Below are 20,589 nucleotides of genomic sequence, written 5' to 3'. Positions count from 1 at the left end.
AAATTCTCAGGAGTGAAGCGTGAACATTATGGTGATATGGGCACATCCCCTTGACCGACCAAGGGTGACCCTGAGGCTTGCAAACAGCTGGTCCCGCGTGCTTTAATGATTTTAACCTAATTTGCTCAGCTGCTCATATTAGGTTCAAACTCTTTCCAAACAATTAAAAGTTTGATCAAATGACCATCTACTGGTCCCACGGCCATCAAGAGCCGGTCTTATGACCTCTTGGACGGTCCCTCATATTTTCCATAAAACCAGGTTTTATGATTTGTCGCTCACATGAGCATTATTTCAGTAAATGATTAAACCAACATTTATTCATTCTTTCACCAACTGGTCCTCAAGAGACTTTGGTATTTTTGCTCATTCGAGCATCTGGGCGTTATATGGTGAACCCGTCATCCCATGTAGCCGGTCTTATGTGATTTGCAATAAATCATCATCTCGGTAAAACGAGTTTCGGAACATTTACTAATCATGTTCAACTCAGCAATACATGGACTCATCGTCCCACAAAGTCAGCAACTGACTCCACGAGATTTCAGTCGTGTCACATGGGGGGATATTAACTAGGATTTGGTCTGGCGGTTTACGGCACGTGTGTTCACCCATGATGAGAATGTGAGAAAGTCGTGCAATCAGTTGGAAGAGTCAACAAATTAGTGGTTGGAAAGTTAACCAAGTCTCCGCACGATGAGTAATTGGTTTTAACATGATTTCCCCATTTCCCATTCTCTGATTCCAACAACTGTCACACTTCACGGGATCATGGTGTTTTCAACTCCGATATTATAAAATATCCCTGAATCCTAATTCAAAAGACAGAAGTTTTCGAACACTCGAACAACATTCGCCAAGACGAGCAATTTCTCATCAAAGTTCATACAGACAATCTTTCGTCTACACGAACTCACAAAAATTACTCTCAATTGAGAAAAATTCAATCATTCAGAGCATTTTCACGCTGAATTCACAACATACCTACAATGTCAGATCACCATTGATCTCATGTATTTCTCAGCTTCTCTCCTACAGATCAACCCATCCTCTCTTGTGACCGAATTGACTCTGGAACGGCCATTGTTCTTGGTTTAGGCCGGGGTCTTACAAATTGATCTCTCAAACTTAAAGCACTCCCTTCTTGCAGTGCATCTGTGTAAGGTTCAATATTTCACTCTGTTCAAGGAGTCTCCACACGGTCGACTCTTCAATTCCGTAAAAGCCAGCAAATCGTTTTTCCCCACTCACAGATTGGCGACCACAGTGGGAGATTAATCTCTCGGTTGCAATCTCAAGCTTTCACAAGATGGTTGATCTTAGGTCACGTACGATCGCAGATCCTAATACAAACGACGCTAGCACTAGCAACAACAATGACAATTAGAATATCCCGGAAACGATTCCGGCCTCCAACACTGACGGTGGTGACATTACTCCTCCTCACGCTGAAGGTCATCCCCTGTTCGGTCGACACCCTGAAGAAGTCATAGGAAATCCACCACCTACCCTTGCTGATCTTATCAAAGCGCACGAGACTCTTGTAAAGAATCAGACTGACATGGCTGCTACACAGAAGGAGCTGTGTAATTATCTCAAAACTCTTACTGATAAGATGTCAGAGAAGACTCAAGAAAAGGGAAAAGAGAAAGAGAAATCCTCAGACGCTGATCCTGAGGTGATTCCAATTCATACAGTGAATGATGACGAAGTCGGCAAAGCTGCATGTGATTCATCAGCGAAAGAGCCGTCAAATTTCATTACTCGAGAAGACTTGGAGCGTCTTCTGGAGAACCGTGGAAAAGACAAGACATCACATTCCATCATCACCAACCTCCTTATCCTGCCGCTACGCAGAGGATTCCCCTTCCAAAAGGTTACATTTCTCCAACTTTCACTCTGTATGATGGAACTGGCAATGCTCGAAAACATGTCTCACGTTTTCTCGAAGCCTTGGGAGAGCATGAACATAACCATGTTGTTCTTATCAAAAAGTTTTCAAAATCCTTGAAAGGCAGAGCATACACCTGGTACAAAAACATCGCACTGGGGACTATCAACAATTGGGGAGAAATGATCAACGCCTTCTACATGAAGTACTTTTTCGTGTCAGAGCAAGTCACGCTCTCTGATCTTGGAAGAATGTTCCAGAGGGTCAGTGAGAATCCCAATGATTACGTGAAAAGATTCAGAGTCCAGGCCCTGGACTATCATGACCCAAATGTCACAGAGCAGCAGCTGGTAGATTTGTGTATCAGCGGCATGCTCCCGGTCTACAGAGCTCTACTGGAGAATCTTCGATTCCATACTTTCTCAGAACTTCACGAAGCCGCGAAGAGATCATCAACCACTGCACCTGCTCTGTTAGAAAGAGCAAATTCCACAAAGACTGAGGAATCACGTGACACTCGAGGAAGCAGACTCCTGATCAACAAGCAGTACAACCTGCAGTCCTCTACAAACGTTGTTGCAGAAGGGAGCAAGCGCAAGTATGAATCCCCGAACAAGCATGCTTCAGCTCCTCCAAAGACGCAAAAGAAGGACAAACCAGAGACACATGCTCCTGGCCAACGCACATATGCTCCTGATGATGCACCTGATTTTCCTCTCCCCATTGGAGAAGTGCTCGAACTATTAGACGCCTGGATCCAAGATGGTGCAATCAAATTGACATACGTTAGGAGAGACCCAACTGAGGAAGACATGGAAAATCCTCGTTACTGCCGATTTCACAGGTTCGTCAATCACCCCACAAGTAGCTGCAAAGTTTTGAAACGCATATTCAGAGAAAAGGTTGAGTCAGAAGAACTTAACCTTGGAGCCGAAGGAGTACACAGAGATCCTCTTCCTGTCAGGACTTTCTCTATTTTTGAAGCACCAGTCAAGGAAGCAGTTCAGTCATTGATATAGCATGTTTGCGAATTGCTCTATCTATAAAAAGCACAAAGAAGAGACATGTTCACAGCTTTGAACCACATAGTGTCTGGGAAACGCCTACTGATTCCAGAAGTACCTCCTGAACCATCAACCACCGACAAAGAAATGTATGACTGGGGACTGCTCACCACCGTGCATATTAAAGGAAATGAATTCAGAAGAGCATTTGTTGATGTCGGCACCGCCGTCAACATCATCCCTTTCAAAACTCTTAGAGCTGCTGGCATTGCTCGACAAGAAGCTACTCATGCTCCCATAGTAATCAGATACCATGAAGGAATCTCCAGAGATGCATACGGCTTCATCATTCTCAAAGTCACGGAGAATTTGGTCTGCACTGAGACCAAGTTTTACATAATTCGAGAAGATCTTGTATATGACATGATCCTTGGAAAAACTTGGATTCATGCTGGAAGGGTAACTTCAAAGCTTTCAACACACTCTGTCGCCGACAAAGACTCCAAGTCAGAAGAAGAAGTAGAGGACGCCCCACCGTTTGAGCATCTGGAGGAAGTAAAAACCTTGATGGGACTTACGCAAGAACCTATGGAAAATCCACATACCTTTGTCAAGAGGTTTCGAGCTCAGGCAAGTCTTATTCCTCTTCATGCTCCAATATTACCAATGTTCAAATATGATACTTTGATTCAAGGACTTTTCCCTACAAACGATTTAGAAATTACCAAAAGTTATGAATGGATAACTTCACCTCGCCAATATTATACCCAATGGTTGGGTTCAGTGCTTCTCCAAGTCAGTCATTCTATTAAGAGGTTTATTGCTGAGGACCTGGCTAAGCACGACAGACAGTATGCTGGGTACTTTCCTCTACATGAATGTGCATACGTGCCACAACCATGGAATACACAAAATATATTCAAGGCGTGAACTACTAAACCAAACAAATTCAAGGAAGGGGATTTGGTTTTCAAGGAGGCTAAACGAGATCTCCACTCAGCAAGGAGCTCCAATTGGGAAGGACCATTTATGGTTGCTAAGTCCATAACTAGAGGATACTACAAATTGATCAACACAGATGATAAAACCCTGCCAGTAATTCACGAGAATTGGCTTAAGGCGTTTATCTGAAATTATTAGGCATTCAAGGTACTGGGCGTTTGAGCACTCATGACGTCTGGATTTGGCATTTAGGATTTTCTTTCATTGTATTTCAATCCCTCCAATACGTTTGCAATCAGTATTTTAATTCAGCAATTTATCAGAAATTCAATTCACTTTACTTAAAGAAAATCTCTATCAAATCCAAAATCAAAGAAAATTCTCAGTCACAGACTCGACACCTATCAAAGAATCAAAACCCAAATAAAATCTCACATCTCTCACAGAGTTCAATGTTCTTGATATTATGGAAAGGAAACTAAAGAAAGCCATCAAATAAAGGTTTCTGCTCTTCTGCCTCCTCCAAGACTTTCAAGGTTGCCTTTTCCGCCTCCAGCTTCCTGGTTAGTTCGGCAACTTCATTCATCTTCTTCAACACGACATCACTGGTAGGGAAGGGAACATCACCCTTTACTACTTTACTGATAACTTCAAGTCTTTGACGCAAGATGACTTCTACTTGTCTCGTCAAGAAATAATGCGTCCTGGATCCTGAGTAACAACAATGTGTCCATACATTTCCCACAGTTCCTTGTACATAGCAGCATATCCGATGGGAACGCTAAATCCTCCAACAAGATGGTGATATGGGAGTAACTCACCAAATTGAGGATCAAAGGAAATCCCTGCAGTAGGATACTCGTGCACTATCATCTGGTTCTCAGCTACTGGAGCAGCATCGATAATCATAGAGACGATTTCAGAGGAAGTAGCTTTTGCTGTTTCGGGTTCGGGTTCCACCGTCTGAGGCATAATTGGAGTTTCTTCAACCTCCACGGCATTAAAGACCATCACTTCATCATCTTGAGGCACATATATGGAAGTATTGTCATCAACAACTCCTAGATTTCCCAAACCATCATTACTGGATTCATGATTCCCAACTTCGTTGTTAGGCACCTAATGCGAAGATTACATGGGATTAGAATGATTCAAGGGGATAAATCCAATAAAATCATAAAATTAAGAGAGTAAGTGAACTAAAATCATGTAAGTTCCTTATAATACATCTAAGATGTGCACAAGTAGCATCAAAGTCGTGAAACACGTTTTCAAAGAAACTCAGCTGATGAAATTTTACACTGCCCTGTGTTCAATGACGAACTGGGAGCAATTGGTGTGGAGTCTAGAGTTGGGTTATATACCATTCTCTTTGTATGTAAGTCATTTATAACATGTCAAAATTTCATGGCAATTGAGAGAACGATCTAGGAGGTGTGATCAAAACATCGGGCAACATACAATCTGAAAAAGTTCTGAAAGTCTCCTGGAAGTTTACTATTTTATCTTTTTCAGGCCCTAAACGTGCTCAAAACTTAAAAAGCTTCTGATTTAAAGCTTGGAAATTTTCCGGGCTTGAATATGCATAAGCAAATCATGAAAATCCGACTCCATATGAAGATTTTACGGCGTTTTTGGTAAAAAACTGGGTTCTGAATTTTCTGACGACGAAGTTCGACCAAGTTTTTCGTATATACACATGGATTCTCATTCATTCATTCACAAATCAGCACTTTCATACTTCTATGAAGAGTATCCAAGGTATATACTCACTTTGGGGGTCTCCGAAGTACTCAAGGAATTATGATTGTCCGTATTAACGACAAGGGGCACATTACTTCTATTTGGCTCCGAATCTTTGGAAGTGCCTTCGTCTATGTTCTTAGAGGAAGATCGAACATCAGCACTTTCCACCTCCATGACGACATCCTCCTGGACATATTATCAAGTAGTTAGCATTTTCACATGAAATATTTATGTCTGATGGTAAAGAAAATTACTCACGACGACTTCTTCTTCAACGTTCAAATCAAAAGTCGTCTGCCCAGCAGCAGAGAGTCGAAGACCGTCAATACTAGACGGAGCAAAGTCCTGTGACCAAATAACAAATATTGGTTTTGAGATCCTGATAATGCGGATGGAAGAAGTCACAGCGGAAAAATATCAAAAACTCACCAAAAAGGCGATTGGGGACTTTATGGTGTTGGGCAACAACTTGCAATTCTTGCTACTGCCTTCTCCACCGTGGGAAATTGCCTCCGCCTCTGAGAAATTCACTTCAATTCGAGATCTCACAGCACGAACCTCCTGCAAAAGAAATTGATGTGATAATTAAAGACGATTATACGAGTTGTATGAGGAATATGCAAAAGAATACATACTGGTGAACCTCCTGGAGATGTCTTTCGCTTGTCACCACCAGAAATATCCTTAGTCTGGGATGAGAGGCACTCATCTCAGAAGAAGGAGGATCTTTCACTAAAGGTTGGACAGACGTCACATAATCATTAAGACGCTCAAGCTGCTGATCCCAGAATTCCATGTAGCCTGGAGTCACATACGTAGTTCGATCAGCACATGGGAACCAATAAGATCTCTATTCATCATGCGTGTGATCTAAGCAAGTCTTAAGTTGTTCCACTCATGGTCTTCTCCTTCTGAAGGTTGGAACACATTGGTCCATACCCATCTGACGGGCGGCTCTATCAATGTTATACTCCTCACCGAAAAATCTTCATACGTTGCTGATATTAGATGACCGGGAGTGCAACTCTGCATGAAAGATCTTTCGTCATCGCTCAAATCAGCATTAGATTTCAAATACTTACTTTCTCCAGCATTGAAAGTCGTCAATTGAGAAACGTGAGGAGGAACCACCACCCAAGGACGGAAGTTGAACTCAGACTCGTCATCTCATACGTTAATGAAGCGTGTCTTGGACTGAATTTGCTTCGTAGACCAGCGCATAATCCTAGCGTTGTCTTTCTCATGGAAGATACGTCGAGCATCAGCAGAGTTCAGACTTTGTAAGACACTACGGGGAATGGGTGCATAGTTCCCGAAACGCTCCCACATCAGAGCTTGGAGAAACATCGTGTTGGCATAGCATTCAATCTTCATGAAGTCGTTCGAAACACTGGAGTCTACGACTAAAGAGTCTAGGTTAGAATATAAAGAGCCCAAGAATAAGCTACTTAGCGGAAGTTGTTCACCTTGAGCCAGCTTAATAGCGAAAGGAATTACAAACGGCTTCAACAAGGTACCAGCATTTTCAAACACATCCCTAGACAGACATAAGCACAAGAAAGCAGCAGTAGACAACATACCGTCGGGTTCATCAAGAGGGACGTCTCGTGGCCACCAATGAGCGTAACAACCTTTACCAAAAACATTGTTGATTCTCTCTATCTCAGCTGTTAAAGTTTTGGAAACTGCTTTCTCTTCCGCTGTCCAAAGTTCTTTAGGAAAGTTACCTGTAATTGGAAGATGCAATAAAGCAACTACATCTTCCAAGGTAATAGTGAACTCTCCCCAGCTGCATATAAACGTGTGAGTTGGGATGCACCAGCGAGCAAGAAGAGCTACAATACCTCATGCGTCATGAAAGATATACAAATCTCCAGATGTTTGAACGGCCCTGCTAATTTGTGCTCTATCCAGCATAGCTCTAACACGAGGAAATCCTATCATGTGTCTAGACCATCCCGAGAACTTCTCTAAGGGGCGTCGAGAAAGCTTGAATTCAATCATTGAAGCCTGGAATAATCCTCGTTCAAGACAGAACCGAATAGCAGCACGAGGAGTCACCAATTTCTTTTGAGTGACCGTCCTGGAATTGATCAGAAGGCGATATACCGGGGACTTGAGACGATTTTCGGGCTCCGGAACTTCAAAGAATGTGTCATCTATGTTTGGGACATTCTTGACTCCAGGTGTTTCGTCTTCCTCACCAATGGAAGTCTCATCCGTGCATGTTTCCTCTATGGAGATAGCATCATCTGCACACCTTTTATCTCTGGAAGCATCATTGGATGGAGAATCAGATATCCTCGCAAAGCTGCTGTGAAATCCATACAATGTTTCAGTCATCTGCGAATTCAATAAGATGATGGAATCATGCAAATTAAAACGCCGGTGTCTACAAATGGTAAATCTTGAACTCTTACCTCTTTCAATTTCACTAACAATACTGATTGCAATACAAGAGTTAACACACGAAATTAGTTCGTTCCTTGAAACCTGCGGTAACGAACAAAACTTTATTAATCTTCAAAATTGATTTTCTCATAAAATCATATACATAATTTTCATAACGTGAACATTCACACAACTGAACTATGAAATTTACAATAAGACATGACTTCATCATAAATAAGTTGTCTAGTTTGAAGGTTACTCAAAACCCATGTCTTGATTTTACAAATCAATAATTAATGCAATTTGTTCATATAAATTTTCAGAATTTATCTAATAAGAACAAATCCATGTGAATAAAATATGTCATCATGTTTCACATAAAATATGTCACGGCTACATATATATTAAAAAAAAATTATTTTCCTTCGTATTAGCGTTTTATTAAAAAACGAAGGTTTATGCTAGTTTTGTGAAAGCTCACACCTATTGTGATAGAATACTAATTCTCGTGAAAGCTCAAAAATAAAGTTTTATCATTGGACATAAATTTACATACATCAAAATATATATGTCTATTTTCCTCGAATGAGCATTATCCTTTAAAACGGAGTTTATTTCGGTTTTGTGAAAGCTCACATCTATTAAGGTAAAATCTTGGTTCACATGAAAGCTCATACACTAAGTTTTATCACTGAACCTAAGTCCACATATATAAAGAAATCTCTCATAAATCAGGGATTTTTGTTAGTTTTCAAAACTAACGATCGAACGAACATACGTTTGATAAAACAAGGGTTTTTCTACAAAACTCACATCAACATATACACATGTATAGAATTTTAACATGATGGAAGCATGAACACCTCATGAAATCAGCAAACTCTGGAAAAAAAAATCGACTCACCTGACGGCGCCGGCCGGAAACTGGATGGACGGTGATCGGACAGCGGCGGCGGTGGCAACTCCGACAGAAAATCTCTAGCTGCTCTTGATGCACGAACGTGAGGGAGATGAAGGAGGTGGTAGACGTGAGAGAAAAAAAAAGAGGATTAATTCCCTTTTATACCTAATTTTATTTCCAAAACCTAATTAAATAAGGATTTCCTTTTGGGCCCGGCCCGTGAATCCTAAACCAACCAAGGTTCCACCATCGAATCAACGGTTCTACATCAATTTATGTTCACTGGATGATGTTCTATTATTCCACAGAGGTTTCCGCTCAAACCATGGTTTGCTCATTCAGTCGAAATCCGGTAATATCTTATCTTATGACTAAGTTCAATTACTTATTCTTGTCTGTACCTGGAAACTCACTATTCAATGTTGATTGAGGAACATGACTATTCCTCAGTAAGCAGGGGACTTAATGTAGATGGTGAATTTTCGACAAAGGGTAGAATTGTAAAACTATACTCCAAATTCGGCAACCGGATGAGTATTGAGGCTCATGTCTCTCATGAAAGCATGAAAGCTCATGCCATAAAATATCTGACTGAGAAGGATGTCTCTCAGAGTACATGTAGATGTGTAGTCTCTCAGCTGAGGCCACGACACATCTCATGAATACTAAGCAATTTCAGTAATTACTCCGGATCCGGTAATCGGATGAGTATCGAGACTCATGTCTCTATGCATGAAAGCTCATGCCACCTCTGATGGAGAAAGTATCTCAGGGAAGATGAAGATGTGTAGTCTCTCAGCTGAGGCCACGACACATCTCATACTGTATAGAATCGAAAGATTGGGCGGCTCCTAGACAACATGTCTGCTAGTATAGAGAGACAACATCTTCGGTATGTAACCAGGTTTTCCCCGACTATGCAAGAGGAATATGACACTCCAGCAAGTTCATATTGCTCAACCCTCAGACAATAAATGCTCCTAGACAAGAAGCCCTTCTAGTATAGAACCAGCAATTAGTTATCTTAAATCGTCTGAATATCCAACAATATTCTACGATCCATCGTCTGAATATCCAGCAATATTCTACGAGTCGTCAATTAATCGCCTGAATATCCAGCAATACTCTACGATTCCTCGTTATATTTCGTTACTTCAATCTGTGGTTCTTCCCAGCAGAATTCCACATGTTAGTAATAAATATTCAATGAAACAGGCATCTGACTAGTCCCACACCCAATTTTATATTTTATCAAAAGGAAGGGAAAATAATAATAATAAAATATTAAGCAAAAGCACCGGGGGACTAGGCTCACCAGCCGTCCAGTCATGCCGTGACTAGTCCCACGCCCAATTTTATATTTTATCATATTTTTACTATTTTCACGATCTCATGAAAATCCTCTTGTTCCAGGAAATTTCCTTTATTTCAAAGAAATTATCTAAATCACATGATTTTATCAAAAATAATAAAATTAGGGAAAGTGTCGCGGGACCGAGCACCAGCCGGCCATGTCTTGGCCGTGGCCAGTCCCACACCTCACGTCCCATTATTTTATTATTTCTTCTCAAATTATGAAAATTCCTTGATTTTATGAATTTTCCCTAAAATCATGAAAATTACCTAATTTCATGTATTTTTATCTAAATCACATGATTTTATCAAAAATAATAAAATTTGGGAAAGGTGTCGCGGGACCGTCGGCCGGCCTGTCATGACTTGGACGTGGCCGGTCCCACACCTCGCATCCCATTATTTTATTATTCCTTCTCAAATTATGAAAATTCCTTGATTTTATGAATTTTCCCTAAAATTACCTAATTTCATGTATTTTCTTTAAAATCATGGAAAATATTAAAAAATTAGGAAAACTTGTGGGACCGGACTCTAGCCGCCCGGCCATGCCCTAGTCGGTCCCACACGCCCATTATTTTATTATTATTTGGTGTTTTGTTTCCTGATTTCATGAAAACTCCCTGATTTCAACAAAATATCTTGATTTTCAACAAATCCCTTTGATTTTATGAAAATTATCTAAAATCATCAAAATTACATAAAATTGGGAAGAGTGCCTTGGGACCCGTGCCCATTGGCCGGCCGGCCATGCCACGGCCATTTCCTGTCCCACACTCCCATTCCTTATTTTATATTTTAATTTATGTCTCTCATCTCATGGAAGTTCCCTAATTTCGCCAAACTCTCCAGTTTCATGGAATTTCCCTTAAATCAGAGAAAAATACATAAAATCACATAAATTGGGAAAAGCATATGGGACCGCGTGTCAACCGTCCGGCCATGCCCTAGCCGTGGCCGGTCCCACACCTTGTAATTCCTTGTTTTATTTATTATTTTCAGCATCTCATGTATTTTTTCCGGTTTCAGCAAAACCATGAATTTTGCATATTTTCTCCAAATGTTGCTCAAATGTGCACCAGAAAATATCAAAATTCTCAGGACTGAAGCGTGAATATTATGGTGACATGGGCACATCCCCTTGACCGACCAAGGGTGACCCTGAGGCTTGCAAACAGCTGGTCCCGCGTGCTTTAATGATTTTAACCTAATTTGCTCAGCTGCTCATATTAGGTTCAAACTCTTTCCAAACAATTGGAAGTTTGCTCAAATGACCATCTACTGGTCCCACGGCCATCAAAAGCCGGTCCCATGACCTCTTGGCCGATCCCTCATATTTTCCATAAAACCAGGTTTTATGATTTGTCGCCCACACGAGCATTATTCAGTAAATGATTAAACCAACATTTAATCATTCTTTCACCAACTGGTCCTCAAGAGACTTTGGTATTTTTGCTCATTCGAGCATCTGGGTGTTGTATGGTGAACCCATCATCCCATGTATCCGGTCTTATGTGATTTGCAATAAATCATTATCTCGGTAAAATTAGGGTTTTGAATCCAGAGCTCTGTAGAAACGTAATTCTGAGCAGATTCGAACACTCTGATAATTTTATGTTGATTCCATGATTAACATTCGTATTTATTTTTCTCGACTCAGCAGTCAGTAAATTAAATTAATATTTTATTTGGTCCAGCTACCAACAATTCATCAAAAGAACAATATTTGTTCAAACTAGCAATATTTGCTCAATTAGCAATATTCGCTCGAACCGGCAATATTTGCTCAAACCAAAGAATATTGGTTCAACTATCAATATTCAACAATTTAGCAACACAGTTTTCCTCGTCTTAGGTTATAGATACCTCATCTCAGCAGACATACATATAATTCATGAGTTTCGGAACATTTGCTAATCATGTTCAACTTAGCAATACATGGACTCATCATCCCACAAAGTCAGCAACTGACTCCACGAGATTTCAATCGTGTCACATGGGGGGATATTAACTAGGGTTTGTGTCTGGAGGTCTACGGCACGTGTGTTCACCCACGATGAGAATGTGAGAAAGTCGTGCAATCAGTTGGAAGAGTCAGCAAAGTAGTGGGTGGAAAGTTAACCAAGTCTCCGCACGATGAGTAATTGGTTTTAACATGATTTCCCCGTTTCCCATTCTCTGATTCCAGCAACTGTCACACTTCACGGGATCATGGTGTTTTCAACTAAGGCATTATAAAATGTCCCTGAATCCTGATTGAAAAGACAGAAGTTTTCGAACACTCGAACAACATTCGCCAAGACGAGCAATTTCTCATCAAAGTTCATACAGACAATCTTTCGTCTACATGAACTCACAGAAATTACTCTCAATTGATCAAAATTCAATCATTCAGAGCATTTTCACGTTGAATTCATAACACACCTACAATCTCAGATCACCATTGATCTCATGTATTTCTCAGCTTCCCTCCTACAAATCAACGCATCCTCTCTTGTGACCGAATTGACTCTGGAACGGCCATTGTTCTTGGTTTAGTCCGGGGTCTTACAGATTGATCTCTCGAACTTAAAGCACTCCCTTATTGCAGTGCATCTGTGTAAGGTTCAACATTTTGCTCGGTTCAAGGAGTCTCCACACGGTCGACTCTTCAATTCCGTAAAAGCCAGCAAATCGTTTTTCCCCACTCACACATAGTTCAATCAATTGGAAAATCCAACCTTTGGTTGTTGATTGAAATTGATTGACCCTTGAACATTGGTTTTTGATACCGTTCGAGTTATTTCTCGGGCACACTGATTTCTATCTGTCTAATTTCATATTGTATTGAGAAATAGATATACAACTCCTGGATATATTTCCTTGATTGAGTCTGACTTTCTAGTTGATTCTCACGGAATTATATTGGAGTTAGTCCATACAGATTGTCGAACGAAATATTATGAGTGGTTGTTAGACCCCCGTTTTTTCACCCATTATGAAAACCGCAAAAGATCATGTGGATTCCTGAACCCGTTTTTTTCTTAAGGGTATACAAACCCGGTACACATAACATGACAAAAATACTCACGAAGAGGTATATTGTACACGTACTTACCCTGTCGAATATTTTCAGATGCATAAGAATTATTTCTATGAGATAATCGACATTTGAACAACTCTCTAAACAAACTATCTAGACATGGTTGATCACATTTGTGACTCAATATTAAAGTCTTATAATGTTATATGAAAATGGTTAAGCTTATCGTTCGACTGGCTAGTTTCGGCTAACCTTTCATGAACAAGTCATTTTACACGGTTTGGTTATGGTTCATCCTAACCAGGGTGTATATTTTATTATGACATCAAGTCAAGTTTTTCATATAATGGTGATTATTAATTTCTTGATTCCAAAGATACCTTAGCTTGAATCTAAAGCAACCTTGATCTTGTAAGTCTGTATAAGGAGAACCTCAAACAACTGGGATCTTTGAATCCCTGACACTATTCTTGTGTGTCCTAGTTATAAACTAGATTCGTCCTTTTTTAAAACCTTTTTAGGTTTAGCGACTAAAAATAATTCACCTAGGGATTCGTGAAGCTAGGTACAACTATCTTTATCTTAATAGTTTGTGTATCCTGATATTGTTTTGATTGTTGAGCCTTTAGCTCCAAAAAGCAAGATAAATATAAATCACAAAGTTTCTTTATCTCATACTTTGTGATTCCACAAGTATCTATTTTTGAGGTGAAGTTGCTCTTCGGGAGTCATAAAACCGGATTTTGAGGTTTGCTAGACTTTGTCTATTTCAATCGATTTCCTACCTCACCTTGATCTTTGATCAAAACGGAAATTACATATAGGCTTATCTGTGGGAGGCGGATTGGTTTAGAGTCTTCAATTGAGTTGAAGCAACTTTAGGCTGTAAAGGACGTCAGGTAAGGGAATCAATTACGCGGAGTCTAGCGGGATTCAAGAGGCGTAAGGAACGCGACTGTAACTGAACCGTTGTGACGGTAGATTCGGTCTCAACTACATTCCAGTATGAGGTATTGATAGTAGACTAGTGTCTGTAGCGACTTAATACAGTTTGGTGTTCAAATCTGGGCTAGGTCCCGAGGTTTTTCTGCATTTGCGGTTTCCTCGTTAACAAAATTTCTGGTGACTGTGTTATTTATTTTTCGTATTATATAGTTTATCTTTATAATTGAAATATTATAAGTTGTACATAAATGAATTCAAGTAGATAATTTGATTGCAACTGTTGGATACGACTTGATTGATCTTGTATATTGATCTTTGAAATCATCCAAGTACCCTCACGGAATAATCAGGTTCACGGACTTGTTTTGTTTCTGTTTACATACTTATTGTGAGAGAAAGAGATATAAGCTCTTCGTATAATTCCTGAATGAGATTCATTAAGTTGTAATTCTCGGAATTGTATTTGAGTTTAGTCCATAGGTTTCCTAAGAAAAAGTTGGTGGTGTATTTTGGTGCCCGCATTTTCAATTGGTATCAGAGCAAGCAAATAGGCAAAATACCTGATAAGTCTGTGTTTGAAGAAATATGACTATAGGGACATGAGTGCAGTCTCGATAAATGTACCCAAGCTTTTGATGGCACAAATTACTTATGCTGGAAAATTGTTATGCGTTCCTTTCTACAAGCCCGTGATTTTCAGACGTGGAAAATTGTAGTTATAAGATACAATTCTCCGACAGTTGTAGAGATGGAAACATTGTTGAGAAAGACTTAGCAGAATATAGTGAAGCCGAGATAAATGTTGCAAAGCATAATTCTGAAGGATCAAATGCTATTATTCATGCCATAAGACAAGATCTTCATCACCATGTGACTTCATGCACTAAGTCTAAAATATTTCGGATATCTTAGAAATCGTATTAGAAGGATATACCTCAGAAAAAGAAGCTAGGTTTCAAAACCTAAATTATGATTGGGAAAATCTTCGAATATCTGATGATGAGTTTAACCAAAAAGTGTCTAGAATTGTTAATGCATGTTATGCGTTAGTGAAGACAATTTCTCAAAAGGACATTGTGATGAAAATTCTCGGATCTTTACCAGAAAGATATGAGTCTAAGAAACATGCCATCATGGAAGGAGATCACCTTGCAACACTTTCCAGAAACACCATAGTTGGAAAGTTAAAGATCTTTGATCATGAACTGCAATCCAAAGTCGTAAAGGATACTTCGTTCAAGGCACTGAAAAACACCGAAACTCTTAAAAGTGAAAGTGTTGACAACTCTATGATAATCTTGTTGATCATGAATTTTCAGGTGAAGATCTTGATAACTCAGTTTCATTAATCACAAGACAGTTTAGAGAACTTCTTAGGAAGAGAAATAAACCATTCACTATAAAATAGCCTCATACGTCAGCTAAGCCACATAATCGTATTTCTGTGAACATGGAATCTAACGATACTTACGATGAGTACATGCCATGTTGTTTCAAGTGTAAAGGGTTCAGTCGCTTTGCCAATGAGTGCCCAAAACCGAAGAAATATACCGGCAACAAGAGTTTTGCTGCAATGCGTGATGAAACATCTTATCATTATGATTCCGAAGAGGATGATGGATCAAGTGTAGCACTCTTGGGTGAAATTATTAATTTTGATGAATGTAGCAATACTCGTATATATCTTGATATTTTGGATGATGATTCTTCATCAAAATCGTTGGAGGATGTAATGGTTTTTTCATATACTAATGAATACTCTGTTAATGTTTAAAGTACTCTTTGTTTAGCTATTAATGACGTTCCTAAATCGATTTCCAAACCGACATGACCTTATTATACCATTGAGTGTCACGGACTCACACAATGTTTCAAGTACAAAAATAAACTAACGTATGTCAACGAACTACAACAGAGGGCTAGTCGTTTGGAAATGTGCTTAAACTTATTCAAAAGTCCAATCCTGAGGTAAATAAAGTTAACTCTTGTTCTCCTAAAAGATTGAATGTTTCAAAGGAAAAGGTAAAATCTCAGATGAAGAGAAGAGTCGGGTCCAAACGTTCTGTAAAGAAGGGTATTACAAATTCTGTGCAGGAGCCTAGAGGTGAGCACTCTACTCCTCACCTCAACACAATTTGATTGTGTTGAAAAGCACATCTTGTCCCGTGTGGCTTTAGAAGAGAAGAACTTTGCACATTATGGCTATGGATCAAATTTGAATATTATTACTTGGGTTTCCATCTTTGATGTTCGTTGATATAATGAGACTATTTACGATGTCTTGCCATCTCTTAAAAGAATAACAATATTTTGTTGTTGAGACTTGATCCATCGAACACTCCAGTCTGAAGTCTGATAGTAGGCTCAATATAATGTGATGTTCAATTTGGGCGAGGTCCCGGGGTTTTTATGCTATTGTGGTTTCCTCGTTAACAAAAATTCGGGTGTATTTTGTTTTTCCCTTTCCGCGTTATAGTATTTATCTTTATAATTTGGTTTACACAGGTTTGTACGTTTCAATTTAAGTAGACACGTCCAATTAATTGTAATCGATTACGAGACTTGTTTCTTGTAGAATTCGTATCTTCAAAGATAAATAACAAGTTTAACCACTTTGAAGAATTCTGATTGGATTACTTGGATATGACTAGATTGATCTTGGATATTAATTTTTGAGACCGTCCAAGTACTCTGCTTAATAATCAGTTTCACGGACCTTGTGTTTGTACAGGTACTGATTGAGTAGAGGTTGAGATTTAAACTCTATATACATATTGTCAAGGGTCATTAAGTTGGTATGCTTGATATTGTATTAAGTTTTGTCTATACAGGTTTTCGAACGAAAAAGTAGGGTATATTTGGTATCCTATGCGTTTTCACTTGTTTCCTAATAAGAAACTTCGTCTCGAATAGTCGGATGGTGATTCAGATTCTACTCCAGTTCTTAATCATATTGTTCCTGGTGAAGAACTGTCATCTCTTAATGACAATCTTCTCAAAAATATCTCACTAAAATTAGATCTAATTTTATTTGAAGTCTGGAACATGAAAAGAGACTTGCAAAAGGAATTAAAGGAGGTCAACAACAATCTTGTGAGCCTTGAACCAAGACTGGTTGTCGTTGAAGAAGATTGGAATCCTACAGAATCTGCAGATATGGTTTCAAAGAAAATTGAGAAACTCTAAGAGAATCCAAGGAATTCTTAGAATAAACTAATCAATTGTTAATTTATTTCAATGTTTGTGTAAAGTCTATTCAAATTATCAATAATATGAATGATTAAGCTTTTATTTAAATCATTTGTGTTATTCTTTTGATAGTTTTGATTGCATTGCTTGATGTGAATGAATATCTTATATGCTTTGTATTCGATTATGAGATGTTATTTCGGTTTTTACTAGGCTTAATATTCTGATCTCATACTATGGCGATCTCTTATGATTTGTGTGACTATTTGATATAGCAGGATTTGATTCTAACCTTTTAGGTGGTGTTGATGGTGGATTTTCGGCAAGGGATAAAATTGTAAAATCATGATATTGCATGTTTTTGACCCGGCTTCAGGAATGTATGTGACGATTCATATTTTATGATCCGTGAACCGTTTCACGGTCTCTGACTGAGCGAACATTCCTCTCAGAGCTATGATGAATATGTTTCTCAAAAGGCCTCCCAGCTGAGCGTTTGATGCTTCACACATTTCATCATCACCTCTACATAGAATCAAAATGATTGGGAGGCTCCAAGAGATAATGTTTGTTAGAGATCTTAACGCCTTCAGGACGTCACACTGCTCGTTGTTCCCTGACTACGTAGAGAGACCATGTATAGAATCTCTTAATGATTGGGCAGTTCCTAGACATAATGTTTGTTAGAGAGCTTAACGCCTTCAGGACATCACGCCGCTCGTTTTTCCCTGACTATACACCCCTCATAATGAATATGATGCTTCAGTTATCTCATATCTCGATTCTACAAATAGATTAATTCTAGTGTGTCATTCATCAACTGAATTCCTATAAAATAATCTATTCTGTCTCATTACTCCGTTCCATGGCTGATCCTCAGCTGGATTCCATGGATTAGTAATAGATAACCATTTTATCTCATTACTCCGTTCCCTTAATCCCCAACTGGATTTCATGGATTAGTAATAGATACTCAACTCATTTTATTACTTCGTCTCGTGAATCATTCTCAACTGAATTTCATGAATTAGTAATAAATACTCAAGTAATTTTTATTACTCATTTCATGAATTATTCTCAGCTGAATTTCATGAACCTTCATCGAGTAAGCTCCGAGAAAATAGTGCAAGTATACTTGACAATAATGCACGAACGAGCACCCGAATGCACGAACGAGCACCCGAACGCACGAACGAGCATTCAAAAATATGGATGAACGAGGAACCTATAAAGGAAAATAATATTAAATAAAATAAACAAGAGGCGTGGGACCAGACCCACCGGCCGGACGGTCCCCCGCTTCCGTGACTTTATTTTATTTTATTTTAATTTACTATATCCCTCATCTTATGAAGACTCCTTCATTTGAGCAAACACCCTCGTTTGAGCGAAACTCCTAGTTTCTCCATACTTTCATCAAACAAAAACAGGGAAAGGTGTCACGGGACCTGGTCACCTAGCCAGCCGGCCATGCCCTAGCTGTGGCCGGTCCCACACCTTACAATCTCTTATTTTCTCATATTATTATTTCCTTCATCTCATGGAACTCCATCATTTGAGCGAAAACCCTAGTTTTTCAAATATTGTCGAAACCATGAAAAATCCAAAAAGTCAAATAGTCACATGACCGACTAGGCTTCTCACGTCAAAAATTAAAATATTATTATTTTAATATACTCAAAATATCGGTCGCGTGAGCAAAGTTCTACTTGCTCATTCGAGCAAAATTGAGAGTTTCAGTCAAGATCAAACTCTTCTGAAAATCCAAAATATTGCTCAAACGCACACCAGAAAATATCGAAACTCTCAGGACTGATACACGGGCAATGTGGTGACACGGGAATGCCACCTTGACCGACCAAGGTCGGCCCTTAGGCTTGCAAGGAGCCGGTTGCACACTCTTTCATGATTTAGACCTAATTATCTCTCAGCAGTTCATATTGGGTCCAAACTCTCTCCAACCAACTTGGGATTTGCTCAATCGACCGTCAGCTGGTCCCCCGACCACCCAGGGCCGGTTCCATAATCCCTTGGTCGGTCCCTCATCTCTCCATAACTAGGTTTTACTATCTAAAGCTCACACGAGCACTATTTTAATAAATGATTAAACCAACATTTGATCATCCTTTCACCAACTGGTCAACAAAGGATTTTGGTGCATGCTCACTCAAGCACTTGGGCGCTAAGTGGTCTACCATCATCCCATGTAGTCGGTCCCTCCTTCACTCAGTCATTTATTTTCAGTAAATCATCGATTGACCAGCAATTGATCAAAATTAGGGTTTCGAACAAATGCTCTGCAAATCATAATTCTGAGCGAGTTCAAACACTAATAATTTTATGTTGATCCAACAATCAACATCTGGATTAAATATATAATATTCGGTTCAGCTACCAATATTTTGATAAATTTTTTATTTGGTCATGTTACCAATAATTCATCGAATGAGCAATACTTGCTCAGATGCTCGAATATTGATTCAACTATCAATATTCATTAATTTATCGAATGAGCAATACTTGCTCAGATGCTCGAATATTGATTCAACTATCAATATTCAGTAATTTATCGAATGAGCAATACTTTCTCAGATGCTCGAATATTGATCCAACTATCAATATTCAGTAATTTATCGAATGAGCAATACTTGCTCAGATGCTCGAGTATTGATTCAACTATCAATATTCGGTAATTTATCGAATGAGCAATATTCAACTATCAATATTCGGTAATTTATCGAATGAGCAATACTTGCTCAGATGCTCGAATATTGATCCAACTATCAATATTTCGTAATTTATCGAATGAGCAATACTTGCTCAGATGCTCGAGTATTTATCCGACTACCAACATTCAGTAATTTATCGAATGAGCAATACTTGCTCAGATCCTCGAATATTGATCCAACTATCAATATTCAACAATTCATCATACGAGCAATATTTGCTAAGAATATCAGTATTCATTATATTGACTCAACTATCAACATCATCCATTCGAGAACTATACGTCCCAGCAGACATGTTCAATTCATGAATCCTAGAGCATTCATCAATCATGCTCGACTGAACAATACTTAGGCTCATAGTCTAATCAAGTCAACGACTGACTAATCAAATACACATCTGCTTTGCAGACTCCACGTTCCTGAAACATCAATCACGTCACATGGGGGATATAAATTAGGGTTTTGGTTTGGCGGCC

Source organism: Papaver somniferum, chromosome 5 (assembly GCF_003573695.1).
Source record: "Papaver somniferum cultivar HN1 chromosome 5, ASM357369v1, whole genome shotgun sequence".
NCBI lineage: Eukaryota > Viridiplantae > Streptophyta > Magnoliopsida > Ranunculales > Papaveraceae > Papaver > Papaver somniferum.
Note: the sequence above shows the minus strand (reverse complement) of the source record.